At 38.0% G+C, this 20,037-nt stretch overlaps 1 pseudogene; it reads left to right on the top strand.

Annotated features, from left to right (window-relative positions):
• The first annotated feature begins 892 nt into the window (after positions 1–892).
• LOC128017520 (dynein axonemal heavy chain 2-like) overlaps positions 893–20,037 on the top strand; it is a 129,340-nt pseudogene continuing 110,195 nt past the window's right edge.

Raw genomic sequence — 20,037 nt, 5'->3', positions numbered from 1 at the left:
ACAGCCTTTAGTCTGTTGGGATATGTCTCTATTAACTTTGCAATATTTGCCCACTCTTCTTTCCACTCTTCACTCTTCTTCTTTGCAGAATTGCTGAAGTTCAGTTCAATTTAATAGTGACTGTTTGTGGACTGCAGTCTTCAAGTCATTCCACAGATTTTCAATGGGGTGTTTCCTGTTTCAGAAAAATACCTCCATGACAGGATATCACCCCCTCCATGCTTTGAAAGAATTAAAAGTTTGAAAGGCTTGCATTCTTCTCCAAAATATATATATTTTTTCTCTCCAGCTTTATTGTTTGTCATTTTCACTGTCCTGTCCTTTTACAGGCTCTTTTTCACATAATTTAGAAAGACATATTCTAGGCTACAAGCTCCAGTTCTCAAAAATCCCCGGAACCAATGTTCTGTATGTTTTATGGCCTTATTCAAGTGTTTTAACATTTTTTTTTAAACCATGCATAACATATTTTTTCCTCAAAATCACAATCATGTACATACATGCTTTTCACATATTATAATAGCCCAGTTTGTGCTGATTACAGTGAGATTCGACTGTACCCATTTAGATATTTACAAGAAACTAAGAAAAGCACAAATGTCAGGGCGTGACAAAACTTCTCCAAGCCCCCAAAATACCCTTTGACTCCAGAGGGTTAAGGTGGTGTTCATGTTTATAGCACAGACAGGATGGGATGAGTTATGTGCCAAAATGTAATGCTTAAAGTTTGGGGTTTGTTCAAATTCCGAACCATTTATAAAAACAATAATTACAGTGATTCTCATTTTAGTGAACATTACTGAAAATCGAGTATGTGGTTATTGTGTGATTAATTATATGTTTGCCCTGCTTTTACTGAAAGGTAAGCCCACAGAGGTATCAGTCTCTCAGGATGGCTGACCCAGGGACCCCCAAGCCTTCCCATTCATCTTCTAGCATGTCCATGCAATCCGATACAGGGAAAGGTCACACCAAGAGCAAACGTATATCCCCCACACCAGTCCCCACTGAAATCTCTCTAGAATTGCCAGAGGTTTGAGGTATGGAACACAAACAAGCTACTTTGTGTTGTTGGTGTTTGCCTCCCACTTTTAAATACTGTTCAAGCAGCTCTTTAATCCGCAAGTTATTTACATAATGCTGAAAAATGCATTGAGTTTAATGTCATTGTGTATTTAAAACGGTGCCAGAAATGTCAGCATAATGGTACAGTGCTGCAGAGTTATTAAACATTGAAAAATGTGACAGAAATCTCCTTAACTGTCACTCTACGCTAACATCTAATGCACTCACACTCATATCCGTAATTTTATTTTTTATTTTTTATTTTTTTCAAGTAGTGCAAAGGGGCTTTAAATTGGGAAGGAGCTGCACATTGATTGGTTCTTCCAAAATGTAATTTGTAATTGTAATTGTAAATGTAATTTTCCACACTTAATATTTGATATTCTGGCACTTTTTGCTTCATATGTTTTACTTATCCATTTTTTGATGGGTTGTGTTTTTGGGCACAATGTAAAACAAAGGTCTTGCAGAAGAACCATAATTTTATTATTCTGCTCTTTCAATAAAAGGTCAGCTAGACTGAGGTGAAAATGGTGCAACTAAGGTGGTTGTTTGAATTATTCTTTGCATTGTTTTTGTTTTGTTTTTTTTTCAGTTGAGAAAGAGAAGCCCGTCTCAGAGGTGGATATTTCAGCAGACGAAGAAGATTCCTACACAAAACGGCTGGTAATTCACTCATACATGCTAAATTACAAGCCTTTAGGCACAGACACTGATAAATCACCTCACAATGATTGGGATTCTTATCTGATTATAATCTGCAATTTATAATTTTTCCCTCGCTTGAGTCTCGTGCCTGTGGTCCTGGCTTACTAATCAGTGCTTTCATATCAGCGTTATTGAGTTCTTCTAATGATGTGAGTGAATATTTCATCCGATCTCCACAGGCTCTGTGGGATTAAAGGTCTTGTTTGGGCCCTGTTCACATATTAGTCCTCATCACTGATCACACAAATCCAGAGGACGGCAGCAAGTTAGTGCGAGAAACATCGTTAAATTCCACCCAGTGGTCTTCAGTATAGAGGAAGAAGATATTGTTGAACTGTAATTTACGTTAGAGGCTCATTGTTTTTGGCTTAAACAAGATACATAACCCCTAGTCACAAATGATGGCTGATGCAAATAGCACGGGAGGAAGAAGCGACTGAGAAAGTGAGGGGCATGTGGGCAGAGCCAGTCAGCGAACTTACAGCATCTCTGTCCTTTCATCAATGAGGTTAATAGAATTAATTACAGCCCTGTGGCTGGAAAAGGCAATGGCATTTACACGCAGTGCCTCAGTGTGTCTACCCCTGCTGGGAAACCCTGTAGAAGAAGCATCTGGTGAGCAGGTTGCAATGACATTTGTTATAGTAATGCACATTCACTGACATAGCCCTTTAGACAAATATCAGTATGTTTATGGTAGTTATGTGATGCTTTTAACAGAGAGATAAGTCTAGTAATTATTAGTGTGATGTGTTATGCTACACAACTTCTGCGAGGATGATAGAGGTTTTGATGGAAGTGTTTCATCTAGTTTGACATGCAAAGTACTGTCTCACCATATAATTTAATGTTTCATCCAGTTTGGTTAATCTGTTCCTTCAAATCAGCTCATACTCTCATTGCATATGCCCTGCCACATGACAATAGTGTTACACCATATTAAAAAAGTAGTTTTATATATAGATAAAGTGAAAGTGACATACAGCCAAGTATGGTGACCCATACTGTGCATTTAACCCATCTGAAGTACACACACAACTGGAGCAGTGGGCAGCCATTTATGCTGCAGTGCCTGGGGGAGCAGTTGGGGGTTCAGTGCCTTGCTCAAGGACACCTCAGTCATGGTATTGCCAGCCCAAGACTTGAACCCACGACCTTATGGTTAGGAGTCAAACTCTCTAACCATTACGCCACGACTTCCCCAGATATTATAATAATGTAGCTCCAAATCAGAATATTAGAATGATTTCTGAAAGATCATGTGACACTGAAGACTTGAATAATGGCTGCTGAAAATTCAGCTTTGCCATCATAGGAATAAATTACATTTTAAAATATATTAATATCAATACATTAAAAATTTTATAATATTTATTTTATTGCTATAGCTTTTACAGTTTTTCTCTCATATAAATGCAAGAGACATCTTTCAAAATTTTGACTCCAAACTTTTGAATCATTGTTAGAACAAAATGCAAATAATATTTATTTAAAATACTAAGAATAGTTATAATTCACTGATCTTTTTTTCCACCAGAGAGAAGCATTTAAACAGCATTTGATATTGAGTGGTATATCAAAGGAGTCATGGACAGGGGAAAGTGAGCAATCCTTGCTAAATTCATCTCAGACTCTTCTGTCAGGCTTCTCATTGTGTATCATGACCCTTTCACCAGCCTACGCTTGGACTATGCCATACCAGCTCAGGTATACTGCAGCTCTATTTCGAGAAATGACATTTAGCATCCTAATCAGAGCCTTTTTTGTTTCACAATCTTATAAAGACTGTGAACTTTATTCAGGGGTTGTTCATGCTTATTTTTATAATGATATTTTGAGCTTCAATTTAATGAAGGAACATGCAGAGGTTTCTCAATAAAGGCATTCTTCATGCTTTGTGTTCATTTCTAATGCATCTGGTGACGTGCCAGGATACCACAGATCTCATTGTTAAACTGTGTGTGATGTCCTCTGGTGGTCCATTAGCACTCAAAAACATGAATCGCCAGCATCTTCTCTTTCCCACTTATCCATCTTCTATCACTCTTTCTCTTTCTCTTTCTCTTTCTCTTTCTCTTTCTCTTTCTCTTTCTCTTTCTCTTTCTCTTTCTCTTTCTCTCTCCACCCAGGTGCAGTCACAGCGCCATCTAGTCTGGGCCTTGCTGGTCACCTCCTGTATACACTAGCATGTTATTTGTTGTGACTTTATAGTTGGCATAGCATTAAATAAATAAATGTCTTAACATGCAAAAATAACAGTTGTCAAGCCTTGAAGGGTGTCTTGGCAGTTTTAAAATAGAATATACATTGGGGGGAATTTTCTTTTCAAACAAACTGAATTAAACATGACATTAAGTAGAAAGCCTGAAATAGTATTTTCTTATAAAACATACCCCAGTAATCTTTGCATTATTTACATTTTGAAAAATCATTCTTATAGTGCATGCATAGTAAGGAACTGCTTAAAGTGCATGCAGTCAAACTCTTTCAGAAATAAATTTGTAACACATTTTGCACAGAATTTTCTTTTTCATTAATAAAGTAATGAAATTGGGTGCCTGGGTGCTTCATAATTTACATACATTCTTACTGAAGTATATTGACTTCTCTTTTACGACCACTTTATATTTCAGTTATGCTATTGATCCTTCCTCTCATCCATATTGCATCCAAGTGGTTTGCTCCATACAGGTACAGTATATGTTTCTTATACATTTGGTTAAGGCCATGCACTACTGACCTGAGATCATGTTCCCATTTTGTATTTCGATTTGTTCTCAATTGGCGCAACAGGCATAGCTGATTCAGAATCTGACTGAGATTCTACACCATCAGCCATTCAGAGGTAATCACCTGGCACAGTGGAGCACCGTGATGGTTCAATTATTATGCTCATCAGTCCAATCAGCACACCCACATCACCCAGAGCAGCACAACTCTGACTAAACAAAAATTCACCAATCACAGGCTCTTTGCACAAGGGGAAAGGCACTGCTGCAATGCTCCCATGTAACTAGAAAGTCGTTCAGCAATTTAACAATTCGCCTTTTGGTGCTCCTTTTTAAGCACATCAAGGTGTTAAGACTGAGGGCCAAGAAATACATTTTAAAAAGCCAATGGAGATGCATAGAAAGATGATTCTAATACCATACCGCAAATTTGCCTTGAATCTGTTTTAATTAAGTTTAAAAAATAACAGTTAGGTATAACAGACGGGTATATTGATGTTAGCCATGCCTTTTCCAAAAATAACAGCACAGGCTTTGTTCATTCTTGCTCAGTGAGGTAAATCCTTACCAGTTTGTCTCTCTCATTCACCAAAGCTCAAGAATTTGGGCTGGAATTTGTACTAAATAAATATAGATACTGTATACCCATTCCTACACAAAAATGCCCCACACTCCATATGATTAGACACACAAATACACACACATGCACATTTTTCACTTCTCAGCCAGCTGACTCATTCACTCATTCACTTTTTTTTTTTTTTTGATGTCTCATTTTCCCTCTGGTGTATCCCGTTTGTTTGTCTTTGTTCTTCCTGCAAAGTCCAATCGAATGCTGCCATTGTGTTGCTACACTCTCTGTAGTTCTATGTCTCATAACTGCTGTCACGGAATGAAGCAGCTGGCTAACTTGTACACACTGGCCTTGTTCCTTTTAATGTTTTCATCTCTCAATACGCTACGCATTTTGGATCTCGCCCTTTATTCTCCTCCATCATACTTCTCCTTCCAAACATTTCAGGAGACAGACCTCTGTTATCTTTTTATCTGCCTTTGACTCTTTAAATGCTTGTTAAATTGGATGCAGCAAGAATCGTTCTGATGTACACCATCAGAGCAGCATATACTGTAGAAAGCAACAAAGAAAGCAAACAGTAGTCGTAAAAACCATTTGTAATGGCTGACACGTGCCACACGGGCATAAAAGCATAGCAGTAAACTTTTATTGTGTTACCGTTTTATGCTCTGGTGTTGATTCATTTCACAAACATGCAAAGCACTATAATGTGGGCCAGATTTGCTGTCTGCAGCAGTGAGATTGAGGAGTAACACAATGGATGTGATGATGTGCTGTACGTGGTGTTGCTTTTATGGATGACTTTCACAGATCAAATTAGGTATGTCCAACTGTTGTTCTTCTCCACAGACAACAGATACAAACTGCTGGGCAGCACAGTGCTGTACGTCCCTCTGGAGGAACTGCAGCACCGCCCAGAGGAGACCGTCACGAACAAGAGTCTAATGCGAAGGCTGGAGTGTAAGACTGTGCTCATGTGTGTATGTGTATGGGTGCTTATGTGTGTAAATGGGTGTGTGAGGGCTTGAATGATTTCTGATGGAGTGGACTGTGAGGAATGAACAGTGTGAAAAGTACATAAGATATCGTATGCAGGAAATTTCATCTACCGTGACAGTTTTTAGCTAGAGCCTGTGAGTGTGATTTACACAGTAACCACAGCTGAAGGGCAAAAATAAAGGACTAATTCAATTCAACACTGCCATGCTGCTCTAAGACAGTTAAAGGAGTCTTTATTAAATTTGGCGGTCCTGGAGGGGTCCAGGGTTAAAGGGACATACTGGGGGCACTTGGAGGTGTTGGAGAATTCTTTTTATTTTAGAAGCTAACTTAAGAGAAAAGAAACCACAGGACAAGGTATGAATGATACCCCACTCAGGGTCTTTTACAGCAGGCAGCAGAGCTGTTTGCCCTCCAAGCGCTTTTATTTTACATTTCTTCAAGTCAACATGAAGTCAGAAGTTAACCTTCTTTATACAGGCTTAGTTTAATGTACAAGTGCATCTAAAAAAAGTGAATATCATGGAAAAGGTCTTTATTTTTTGTAATTTAAATAAAAAAGCAAACTTTCTTATATTCTAGATTAATTGCACACAAACTGAAATATTTCAAGAGTTCAATTGTTTGTTTGTTTTATTCTGATGGTTACGACGTACAGCTTAGGAAAAATAGAAATTCAGTATCCCAAAAGATTTAAATATTTCATTTTGAGGTTGATTAGTTTCATTTTACTGGGTACCTCTTGGGTTAGTTTAGAACATTCAACCACAATTATGGGAAATACTACTGACTTGACAGTTGTCCAGAAGACAATCATCAATCTCTCGATAAGGAGGGAAAGCCAGAAAAGGTCATTGCTGAAAGGGCTGGCTGATCACAGAGTGCTGTATCAAAACACATTCATAGAAAGTTGACTGTAAGGAAAAAGTGTGGTAGAAAAAGGTGCACAAGCAACAGTGATAACTACAGTCTTGGTAAGATTGTCTCTAAAAGCTGATTCAAGAACATGGGAGCGATTCACAAGGAATGGACTGAAGCTGGAGTCAGCACATCAAGAGTCACCACACTCAGACATCTTTAGGAAAAGGGCTACAGCTGTTATATTCCTAGGACCAAGCCACTCCTGAACCATCAAAAAACATCAGAAGCATTTCACCTGGGGTAAGGATAAAAAACTGGACTGTTGCTCAGTGGTCCACTGTCCTCTTTTCAGATGAAAGTAAATTTAGCATTTAATTTGGAAATCAAGGTCTGGAGGAAGACTGGAGAGGCACAGAAGCTGCTTGAAGTTCAGTGTGAAGTTTCTGAATTAAGTGATGATTTGGGTGCCGTGACGTCTGCTGGTGTTGGTCCATTGTGTTTTAGTCCAAAGTCGATGCAATTTTTTAGCATTTTATGCTTTCATCTGCTGACAAGCTTTATGGAGATGCTGATTTCATTTTGCAGCAGGACATTAGCACCTGCCCACAGTGCCAAAACCACTTCCAAGTGGTTTGCTGACCATGATATTACTGTGCTTGATTGACAAGCCAACTCACCTGACCTGAACCTCACAGAGAATCTATGGGATATTGTGAAGAGGAAGATAAGTAACATCTGACAAACAATACAGAGGATCTGAAGCCCACTATCAAAGCAACTTGGGCTTCAGTAACACCTCGGCAGTGCCACAGGCTGATCGCCTCCATGCCACACTGCATTGAAGCAGTAATTTGTGCAGAAGGAGCCCCAACCAAGTATTGAGTGCATAATTAAACCTGCTTTGGAAATCTTGAAAATGTATTTTTTGTATTGATCTTTGAGAAAATATAAGTATCTTTTGAGATACGGACTTTCAAATGTTAAAAGCTGTAAGTCATAACCATAAGAATTCAAATGAAAAACAATATTTCCGCAATGCAATGAATCTAGAATATAAGAAAGTTTGTTTTGTATTAAATTACAAAAAATAAAGCACTTTTCCATGATATTCAACATTTTTTTACATTTTACATTTTACATTTTTTTTTTTTTATGTTTTTAAAAATATATCGTGCTATTTTTATCAATGTTGAAAACAGTTGTTGACCTCCAAAAAAATAATATTGAATATTATTTCTGTTTGTATTGTATTGTCTTTTTGTCAAAACTGTATGACTTACTCTGAGATGACTTTCCTTTTTGGGTGACTTTACTATACCAAGTATTGATTTAGGCTATTGCTGAATGCAAAAAAAAAAACATAAAAAAAAATGTTGCCAATAGTTAATAGTAATTTAATGCTGGTTCTGTAAGTTGGTCATGGCTATCATAGCGGTAGATTTGTAAACAAGCATTACCAGTGGGATGTGTTGAGATGCTCTTGAGGGTGAACTTGCCTTCAGCATCCATATCCTCAAAAAGCCATCTCTAAAGTGAGATTTGACGGAGTTTCAGGAGCAGGGTAGTCATCCACAACCGCATTTCAATTTGATCAATTTGATAGAATCACTAAAAGCATTACATTTAGCCTAAATATTTAATATAATATCATGCAAAAGTGTTTAGAACTTTGCAAATGATGCATATTTAAATTAAACTTTCTGTTGAACTCTGATGTCAACGATTCAGTGCAGACCTGTTGGTTTGCCTCTTTTTTCCTCTCTCTCTTTCTGTTTCCTAGTGGTGATGATCCACTGGACACTCAATCTGTGAGCATCATAGGAGACACCTCGGGCCCTCTGGAGGAGATTTCTTTTCGGAAGAGCCGCTGTGGTAATCTGGACAGCATTAGTAAGCAGCTGCAGAAACCTGGAGTCTGTCATATACAGGCGATTCTGCAACTCTATACATCAACCTACATCCCACCTTTCTGTAAACTAGCCAAGCAGATCCATGTACAGCTGAGCATCTGCGTCTGTGTGTCCAGGGGTGTGTAAAAATATGTGTGGGGCTATGGCAGAACCTGAGCCGAGTGGTAATGGGCTGAAAAAGAACATTCTCTGGCTGTTAATGATTTATATGCGGCTTCTGAACGGCTTCTCTTCACCCATTGGAAATGAGGCCGTCTCACATTCAGACTCCACTATTACGAGTTGGCCCGGGTTCTCATTTCAACAGGAGTGCATGTCTGTCAGCTCTACTTCAGCGCTTAATGTCGCACCCTCATTGCTCCTTAACATAGATTTTGGATCAGTTCCTGGTTGTTCTTGTAATGACTCAAGATTGTGGTTTAGATAGAGGAAACTGGTCCTGCATCAATATGGAGGACATGTGTCCCTTTTTCTATTTGTTATGCCTCCAGCTTCATACTGCGCAAAACTTCAAGCCTGCAGCAACTGCTGTCCTTCATTAAATCTCCAAAGCCTCTAAAAATCAGTGTGACTAGAGTGATATAATTAAAAATCAGGCCTGTTTAACCTTCAAGGCCACACATGGCTGCTTGAAAAAGTGACGTTATGGAGTCAGCTGTGTGCCCGATCACTGTTGTGTACGGTGGCAGTCAACAAAGGATCTTGATCCAGGAGCAAGTTCCATTGGGGTAAAAACCCTTTAAGCTCATTCAGATGTCACTGACGTTGACCTTAACTGTGCCAAACTGACTTTACATGAGTAAAATCATGGCAATGTAAAGGTGTTCTTCTCAGCTATTTGACCTGGTTTTGGGTAGTGATACATTTGGGAGGAGCATGTTCATCCAATCTAGGTCTGTCTATAGTTCTTTCATCTATCGTTCATTTGATCATTCTGTCTATCAGCCTATATCAAGTTCTGTCTACTTTCCAACACTGATGTAACACTGACTCTTGTTTTGTTGTTCAGGACAGTGCTTTGCAGGCTCAGTCAGACGTCTCTTTCCTATCTCTCTTGAAAGAGCCATGTGAAGAGCTCGCTCAGCTTAAACCTTGTGAGATCGCACCCAAACTTGCTTACATCCTTGACCTCATCTGTGTGATATGGGTCAACTCCAGCCACTACAACAGCCGTGACAGGAACATGGCTCTATTATGCAAGGTAACTAATTATCCTGATTCATTCAGGAACGCTAATATGTGTTTGCTCAGAGATACACAACTCATAACTCTTCTGTGGCTTTGATTGGAACTATTCTCTTTGATGGAGCAAAAATAGACAATAGCTGGCAATATTTTGTCTGAAGTTACTCAGTATTAACTTATATAACTTGTTTAAAATAAGTTGTGCTACTGCTAGAATGTTGTGGTTAATTTGTAATCCTGTTTTTAGCATGATTGTTACATGGTGTGTACAATGTACAATAAAAAAACGTCTGTGCAGAATGATTGAATAAAGCGATATATTGTACAGTAGGTAATCTCTTTATGATATAATTGAGTGAATTGATTTTCAGTGCTGCGACAGTGAAGATTGATCCACTACACCCTTTTATTGCTATCCAAAAGCCTTTGTCTAGGCTCACAGATCAATCACTTCATGAATAATTTTGTATGAATCAGCTAAGCTCTCATGCTCAATCCACTCACACAGACCTGTAGTCATACTAGTACCTGCTGCCTGGATCCCACATCCCCCTTCTCTGCTTTCTGCACATCAAAGTTTGGATTGCTTTGGGCTCCACCACATAGAGAAGCCATGAGCCGCAGTTGTGCAGCACATGTAACACATGTTCTTCAGATCAGAGGAGCGGCGCCTTGCGTCTCTACACCACTCGCTCGCATCGCTTCACTTGCTTTTCATTTCCATCCCTGGCTCCTTGAGAGCATCAGGGAAACCATTTAACCTTCTGTAATTACGCTCTGACCCTTCCTCTGCTGGAATCACATGGTACTACTGCCACTTTGTTTCCCTCTCTTTTTTGTCTGTTTCAATTTTCTTTTTTTCCTCTCTTTCATTCTCTTTCAAAACACATCAAGGCAAATCAGACTGCCATAAAAACATTTGGTCTAATCGTTTCCTGAGAGGTGAGGCTGTGCGCACATTCTGAAATGCCCACATTAAATTAGCAATTGTTTTTCAGAGGGCCAATTTGATTCTCTGAGGACACGTTTGCACCTTTGACCTGCATGTGCTGAATGAGTTCAAGTCTGGACAATCTTTTTTCCAGTTTGTTTCCTTTTTGGTCAAACTTAAAGGGATAGTTCCAAACCTGTATGACTTTCTCTTTTCAGTGAAAACAAAAAAATGTACACTGTAAAATATTGATATCCTGTTAAATTTACAGTAAAAGAAACTGGCAGCTGTAGTTGCCAGAAATTAATTTTGGGTGTTACAGGATGTCTGTGTTTTTTACAACTAATAACTTTATATTTCATTCCAGTGATATGTTCAAGAGATGTTCACATTCCAATCTACGCAAAGTACCAAATTTAGCTTTTTACTATAAAATGAACTGTTAACCAACATGATAATTCTGATGTGACAACAAAAAATGCCACCCAAAATGTTCATTACTGATAACAAAATTAAGAAGAAGCAAAATTATTTACTACTATTCTACTATTACTATTATTTAATTATTTATGATGTCAAGCAGGTACCAAGTTAACCTTATGCAGGTTTTTACTGTAGCAAATTGCGGGTGAGTTTTCAAATGGTTTTCCTATGCAATAAAAGTCAACAGGGTACAATGTTGATTCAAACCCATTTTGACTTTAACTAACTAGTTAAACTAACAAATGTTGCTACAAGTGTGACTGCAGCATATAATAACTGCTGTTAATAATGTTCATCGTCTGGCTGACTATGTCCTATATTAATTTTTTACTGAAAAATCCTGTCATATGCACACAAACTGACAGTCACCACTTATAAGCTAGTACTAAATATTGTAGAAACGTAATTTTCGGTAAAGTTGCTTTGTAATGATTTGTATTGTAAAAAGCACTATACAAATAAACTTGAATTGAATTGAAAACTTAAATTTAACTGTGTAGACAAAAATAGTTAAAATACCAATTTTATACAGGTTTAACACAACATGAGAGTGTGTAAAAGATAACAGAATTTAAATTTTAGGGTGAATTACCTCTTTAGCATAAGCTTGGTCATTACAGCACCACTTCTCAACCTTCTGTACATCAACAACACTGTAATTCTTTACACACTCTTAACCAGGCCAAATGCCTGCGGTTCAGTCAAGTGTGCTCTCTGCCCTTTGTTCTTAACTTGTCAAATACAGACTATCCACTGTGAAAGGTTCTATTGTGTTAGGTCAGTACTTGTGATATAAAAATGGCTCGCTATAATGATTTTTGAAGTGAAGTAAAGTTCTCCTCTCCTGCAATGAAAAATAGCCTTCATCAGTTTACATGCATTTTTTTTTTTTTTTTCTGTGGAAAATTTAATTTCTATTTGCCTGGGTGAAAGATTACTGGCTCTGATATAGGCCCTTTCTGTGGAGATTTTTATGTTTTTATTGTTATTGTATGAAATAATGTTGCCATTTTTCTCATGGCAGTTCCAAAATGCCATGAACGTACTGTGAGTTTAAATCACCCGCTAAGGTCCATTAATGCTCACTGACTTGAATCTTGTACCTGGTTCACAGATTTGGCTCACGGTCCTAAAGGACTGGTGGGAGATCAACTTCCCCTGACCAAATTTGAAAAGAAACATTTTATAATAAATTGAGGAAACTAATCTAAAATCAGAGTGTAATGTTGATTTCTATCAACACCCATATACAAATAAATCTAAATGGTCTGTAAAGTCCACCCAGTGCTTTGTTGTCATTGGCTGCGTGCAGTGGCGTGTTAGCAGTGCTGTGTTTAATGAAGCTGAAATGGGCCCCGGTATTTGCAATCTTTTTCAGTGGGTTTCTCCCTCTCTAAGATGTAAAATAACATAAGAAACCTGATTATTTCAGCAGGGAAGCATTTTATTGTGCTTGCAGTAAGGATGGAGAGAAAGAACCGAGGTAGAGAGAAAAGGCATGGAGCAGAACTTGCTTTCTTGATTCAGTTTCCAGTCAGAGGTCTCCAGCTAATAATTTCCAATCAGAGGGCATTTGAGTCACGATGTGTGTGTTTGTGCGTGGATTTGTATGTGTGTGTCACAACCACCTTCCCTTGTCTCTCCCTCAGGGCTTCAGCATTTCTTTTATTTGTTTTCAGTTAGTTTTTTCGCCCCGTCCTATTTCTCAGAGCTGGTAGAGCCAACACTGGATTTAATATCATTTTCCAATCAGCCAGCGCTAGGGGCCATGGACTTTGGACTCCGGTGTGCTTTTCCGTTTAATACCAAGAAAAAAACAAGGTAAAGAAAGAGTTCAAATACATAAGGCCTTCAAAAGAATAATTTATAATAATTTGCCGGCATTCCGAGACTGATGTGCTCATTGTTATTTCGTATACATGAGATTCACAGCTCATGCCGTCTGCTTTTCGCAGTATATTCCCTGATATGAAACACCATCTGCTGTGGTTTCTTAAAACTCAGTGCCTGTCATCTATTCTTACCTCCTACGTCCACCTAACCCTACTCTCAGCTCCCCAAAGAAAGCCAGCGAAAGTTAAGACACGCTTCTCTGCTGATTTTCAAGAGCTGATGTGACAAATGGAAGAAACTTCTCTGATTGAACAAGGCCTTAGAAATCTCTTGAGACGCAGGCGTTGGGACATGTGTTGTCTTCATTTACAGAAGGTTCTTTTTTTTTATCTCTGTGAAGAGAGGATTGAAAAAAATGAATATATTATGAACCCATAAGCTGTTTAATTCTGTGGCTCTCTTAACCTTTTGCTTAAATTAGAATTTTGAGTCATTTACATATCAATTTAATTTCCTCTTGTTTTGTGCCTCCTTCATTAAAACAGGAATTTGCCTGGCACTGTAATCAGGGTGTAGTACACATTATTGCAACATGGCACAAACACGCATACAGAACACACACACACACACACACACACAGTTTTCTCTCTGTTGCTTCCACATACACATTCTTTTCCCACAGATATACACATGTACAACTTTGTTTCTTTCCATTTTCTTTCATTCTCTCTCACACATAGATTCATCTGTCAGATGAAGCCGAGATGAATGGGAATCTGTCGTTTCACATCCTCCACTATATACAATGTATAATCACAATAATTACACGTTCTTCTCCTCTCTTCCTCTCTCGCTTCTTTGTTACCTTCTCTTCATTTTTTTTTTTTTTTTTTGCTCATTTCTATACAACAGTCTCTGTTTTTGCAAGGTGTATAGGTCTGAATGCTGAATGACATCAGGCACAAAAGCCAGGGTTTTTACGGGAGCAAATCCTGTCTGATTCATAGCAAAGTCTGTACTCGAGGTTAATCTACACCTGAATGCGGAGCACATTACGGCACGCACCTGTCTGTGCTTGCTTTGGTATAGTCAATGTGGTTCTCTCATCAAACATTCATGTGCAAATCCTCAGTTATGAAGCTGAACATCCTGACATACAGTAGGTACAGACACAAAGATACAGCTCCACCACAAGTACTGTAGCTCTCAGTCATCATTTCTGTCTCTCTCTGAGTTCTGCTCTGTTCCCTACAGCACAAGAACACACCACTTAGAACTGCACTGTGATTGCACTGTATTACAGCAGCACCCATCCACTTTATGCACCATAACTCTGAGAGATACTACGGTCGGCAGTGACATATGGAGTGCCATATCATTTCAAATATAATTAGGCTTTTCCAGTGATTTATCTCTGCCATACTTTTTTGTATCAGCTACCATTACCATTACTGCTAATGATATTATGACTTCACTGCTGGTATGCTTCTCTGCACTAGCATTACTAAATATGATCATCACTATTTTCTTTTTACCTTTAGTATCGTTTCTATGGTTATCTAAATTACCTCAACTACTTATATGGAGCTAAATTACTCTCAGAATTAAAATATGCACAAAATATGATTCCAATATCTGTAAGCTAATTGAATGTTTTTTTTTTTTTTTTAAGAAACCTTTTATACTAACAAAGGCTGCACAAAAATACAGTAAAAATATTGTGAAATGTTATAATTTCAAATAACTGTTTTCCGTTTTAATATAGAAAATGTAATTTATTCCTGTGATGGCAAACCCTATTTTCCAGCAGCTATTACTCCAGTCTGCAGGGTCACATGATTTGGACATTTGCGTTGTAAGAATGTACAGCGATACTTCAGATATAAAAACGCTGACTCGTTAGGTTATGTTTTGTAAGATTTCCTATTAATTCAATAAAATGTATGGGTATACAAGGGAATACCAATATGGCAGTGTGGAGGCTTTCCTTTTATGAAGTCATGAGCATTCCAGTTCTCTATTATACGTCATTGAGCAAAAACTTGATTTAATTTTTTTTTTCTTTTCATTAATTTTGTTACCGAAATGCCGGGAACAAACAAAAACATCATTGCTGCCTTGGAGAAATAAACTGCATCCACTGTTCCCTTAAAGCTGGGTTCTTTGGGAAGCTGAACAAGGTAATCTTTCCCTCATAACCAAAAACACACTTTTTTGGTGACATTGATGATTTCATGGCGCAGCAGATAATAGCATTGTTAATGTAGTTTATCCCTCTGCGTTCATCTGTTGCCTCTATTGCTTTAGCAATAGCTGCCAGTACCACCGCTGCACTGGCTACTCCAAATTCAGTTTAATAGTCAGCTAAATGTTTGTCCTCTTCTAGTGCTCTTCTGTCTGAGTCAGCTGTACACAGATGGTCTTCCTTTCTATATAGCAGCTAATAAAGAGCACGCTTTAAGCCTATATTATTAACTGCACGCCCTCCTCTCTATCTTAGCTTTATGGTCCTTTTTCTCCCTGTCATTTCCACCATCACTGGCTCTGCCTAACCCACCCAGCCATCTCAGCTTCTCCACACAATTCTTGAGCTCATGCTCTCCCTTTTGCCATGGAAACGATACCACTGCTAAATGAGAGTGCCAAAGCTTTTACGTGATTGCATCCCTCCTGCTAAAAAGAACAGCATTTTATAGTGCGATGACAGACTTTCTTCTTCAAAGTGATGGTAACTTACTGCCAAATGACTAAGGCTGAACATTGAACCATTTGAAAGGAGCTCTCTCAGAATCATTCCCTGAAGTTTTTTTTATTTTTATTGCACTTAGGTTTCTCCATAGGTGTGGTGAAACTTTGCAATACTGTCTCATCATGGCGTCTGCTTCATGGCATTCTGCTGTAAACTATGACGTTATTCATAGTGGCTGTGATTTTAAACATGCTAACAGTGTAGCAAATGCTGTATTACTGAAGTTGAATGTAACAGTTTCATTGGGAGGGATACTCTGTAGAGAAGAAACATTTATTTCCTAAACATGTCTTCCCTACAGGATACAGCCATTCAGTTGTGGCTTTTAAAAACAGCAAGGGGCTCCAGAGGTATTTCGCGGGAAGTAATGTGCGGTCAACCAAACACAACACAATGTTCTTTGTGGGTTACACCCTAAGGTCTCTCGCTCTCACCCCAACCCTGCAGTTTTCTTGGATTGATTCATATTTTTAGTGTTCTGGGCCTGCTGGTTTTTTATGACTGTTGGCTTCATTTGTTGTGATAGAAGCAAGAGTTTGTTTTGCCCTGCAGATGCTGAGATCTCCGATCCTTCACTTGAGTAGCTGACCTCATCCTCCCAAATACAGCCAGTGTTCAGACAGCACAAGGAATACACTGTTCCACTCTTACCAACATTGTACAATGATTTGTACAACTGTAGATGGAGTAAATCTTGTTGAATAGCTAGAAAACTGTTGAATTGAAATGATTGTATATTTTTTTATATATTTAATATATTTTTGAATATATTACTTAAGTGGTATCAACTTTAACACAAGTAATGCATCTCAGTGCAGCTCTTCTGACACAATTTACCATTTAAAATTTAAAACAGGCCTACCTTAGTTTAGTCCCACTTTCCCTTATGGTTAATTATGGTCATTTTGTTTGACAGTTTTATTTACATAAAATGTGTTGACAGCCGATCAAAATTAATTAAGTAGATTAATTCAATTTTAAAAAGCATGCAAATTCTTGTCTATGTGAAAAGCAATTTTGAAGAATATTTTTGGTCAGTGTGATCCAAAACAACTTTGCCAGACTTTAAGTGTATGGACAAAAAAAGAACACAATGGAGTGCAAATGATGACTGCATATTTATTTTTGCTTGATATTCCTTTATTATCCTCTTAACGTTTCTTGATTTTTCACTAAGAACAAGATATACTCATTGTCATGACACTGACAACACTGGGATAGTCGTGGATATTATATTGTATTTGATTTGTCAGAATAGTATATTGAGGTTTGTTCTTCAATGCTTTAGAGTCTATTCTTAAGTATATGTGACCTTGGACCACAAAACCAGTCATAAGGGTCAATTTCCTGAAATTGAGATTTATACATCACCCGAAAGCTGAATAAATAAGCTTTCCCCATGATGTATGGTTTATTAGGATCGGACAATATTTGGTTGAGATACAACTATTTGAAAATCTGGAATCTGAGGGTGCAACAAAAAATCTAAATACTGAGAAAATCACCTTTAAAGTTGTCCAAATGAAGTTCTTAGCAATGCATATTACTAATCAAAAAATAGGTTTTGATATAATTACGGTAGGAAATGTACAAAATATCTTCACGGAACACGATCCTTACTTAATATCCTAATGATTTTTGGCATAAAAGAAAAATCGATAATTTCATCGAGATAAAATGTGTAGTTGTTAGTTTTATTTCAGTAAAGATACTATGTTTACCGCTTGCACTAGGGCATCATCATCCTATACTGTACGTTTAAGAACTTGTGAATAGAATCGTTATAGAAGAGCATGGTTATTATGAGGTGTTTGTTGTTGCAGTACCATTAATGGCCTGCCAGCTGCAGCAATAATAGCCTGCACTCCTGTGGCCTGGGCCGACGGCAGCACTTGAAGTGAATCGATTGCTGCACTAGTAAATTCAATACAGCGCTGCACCTAAAAACTTAAGGCACGGCAGGCCTCCAAGGTAGGATTTGATTGTCCCTGCACTTTACCATGTATTGAGTGCAAGAGTGAATGCCCTGTGTAAAGCAGACAGTGTTATAAATGACTAATTTTAAAACTGGATCCAGGTGCTTGAGGTTTTGTTATAAGCAAATAAATGCCTTTTTCTATTTTCCTTTTGAGGAGGAAGACCATTATGCACTCACTTGCAAATGTCTTAGTCCTTCAGAGTTCAGCTCTGAGTCGATGTCTTAGATATCGAGGCTTTTAGATGTCATACTCATGGTAATGTTTGTTAGTAATTAAAAGATCTGAGCTGCTGAATACACAGTGTATGTGCTATGTGAAGCAGATGCCCTTAGTGTTATAGTCTTTTACCATTGTTGTGTTGTTCTTTGCACGGACAGGAGGAGCAGAAAATTAGCAAGTGCCACTGGCACTTTTGCAGCTCATATCACGTCACATGCTTTCAGAGAAATGATTGATCAAAGCCGACCGTCAGCTCTATCAGTCTGGACAGCCATGAATCGAAGGTCACCTGTGTTTTTCTCCCGAGCTATTTGACTGGCATCATGTGTATGAATAGAGATCACTTAATCTGGTTTGCTCAATCTCATGGTGCATGTGTATGTTTATATATGTGTGTGTTGTCACATGATTAATGTGCTGTAAGCTGCAACATGCCCTTTATCCTCTGTCCTCCTGGTGGCCTCTCTTCTTCTCTTGTTTTTTTTTTTGTTTTTGTTTTTTGCTGTTTCACTCACTTTATCATTCGGTCTCATTTCTTTTGCCTTGAACACTCTCTTGTCCGCCTTTTTTTCACTTTCACTCTCCTATGAAAGAAAAATGACAAATGAGCTCTCTAGATCTCAATTGATGTTCCTGGACAATAATGAGATTTAATGGAAAGCAAATGGAGTCTTTGCTCAAGAAGGAATGTTACATGCTTCCAAATTTCAGATGAGATCTAAACAATATCACAACTGTGTGCTCAGATTTACCAAGATACTAAGATCTGCAATTAAACATTAAATTAAAATTAATGCATTTAGCAGATGCTTTTATCCAAAGCTACTTACAGTGCAAGCTATAACTTTTTACCTATCATGTGTTCCCGGGGAATCGAATCCCTAACCTTGATAACGCAGTGCTCTTCCAATTGAGCTACAGGAACACATTAAAAAGATTAAAACATGAAAATAGGCTATGTGATGCAATACTAGCTTTATAAATAAGTCTCTGCCCTACATTATTTCATATTTACTTGGATGTATTTCAGAATACAGAAGAAAAGATAAGACAACGTTGATACAGATACAGATATATATATATATATATGTGTGTGTGTGTGTGTGTGTGTGTGTGTGTCTGTATATGTACAGTATATGAGACTGATGACTAACCCAGCTGTGCATTACACTTTTCATTTTACAGATTGAATTCTCTATTTGTATGACAGATTCCAGTGAGAGTGTTTTCATTCATGTTCACGTTACGTTGAATTCATAAGCATAGAAAATTCAGGCAGAAGTAGAAAAAATATTGGACATCCAACAATATTTTATATGTTCTATTTATTGTCAGCAAACGTTTTCTGCCTCAGTTGGCCTTGCAGTGCACTTCCCACATGTACCCCTTAAAAAAAAAAGAAAAGAAAGTGACATGACATTCAGCCAAATATGGTGACCCATAAACTTGTGCTCTGGATTTAACCCATCCAAAGTGCACACAAAGCAGTGAACACACACCCGGAGCAGTGGGCAGCCGTTTATGCTGCGGTGCCTGAGAAGCAGTTGGGGGTTCGGTGCCTTGCTCAAGGACATCTCAGTCGTGATATTGCAAGCTCAAGACTCAAACCCACAAACCTAGGGTTCGGAGTCAAACTCTCTAACCACTAGGCCACAACTTCCCCAATTTAAAACAGGCAAATACAGAATAAATTATGACAACATCATGCAAGGCGATTAAGACAATAGCTGCTAAGCAAATGAGTACAGTACTTACCATATAGAGATGTCTTTCTCTCATTGTTGCTGCTGCTGTTGCTTTTGCTGTTCA

The sequence above is a fragment of the Carassius gibelio genome, chromosome A7, assembly GCF_023724105.1.
Source record: "Carassius gibelio isolate Cgi1373 ecotype wild population from Czech Republic chromosome A7, carGib1.2-hapl.c, whole genome shotgun sequence".
Classification (NCBI taxonomy): domain Eukaryota; kingdom Metazoa; phylum Chordata; class Actinopteri; order Cypriniformes; family Cyprinidae; genus Carassius; species Carassius gibelio.
Note: the sequence above shows the minus strand (reverse complement) of the source record. Positions and strands in the feature narration are given on the sequence as shown.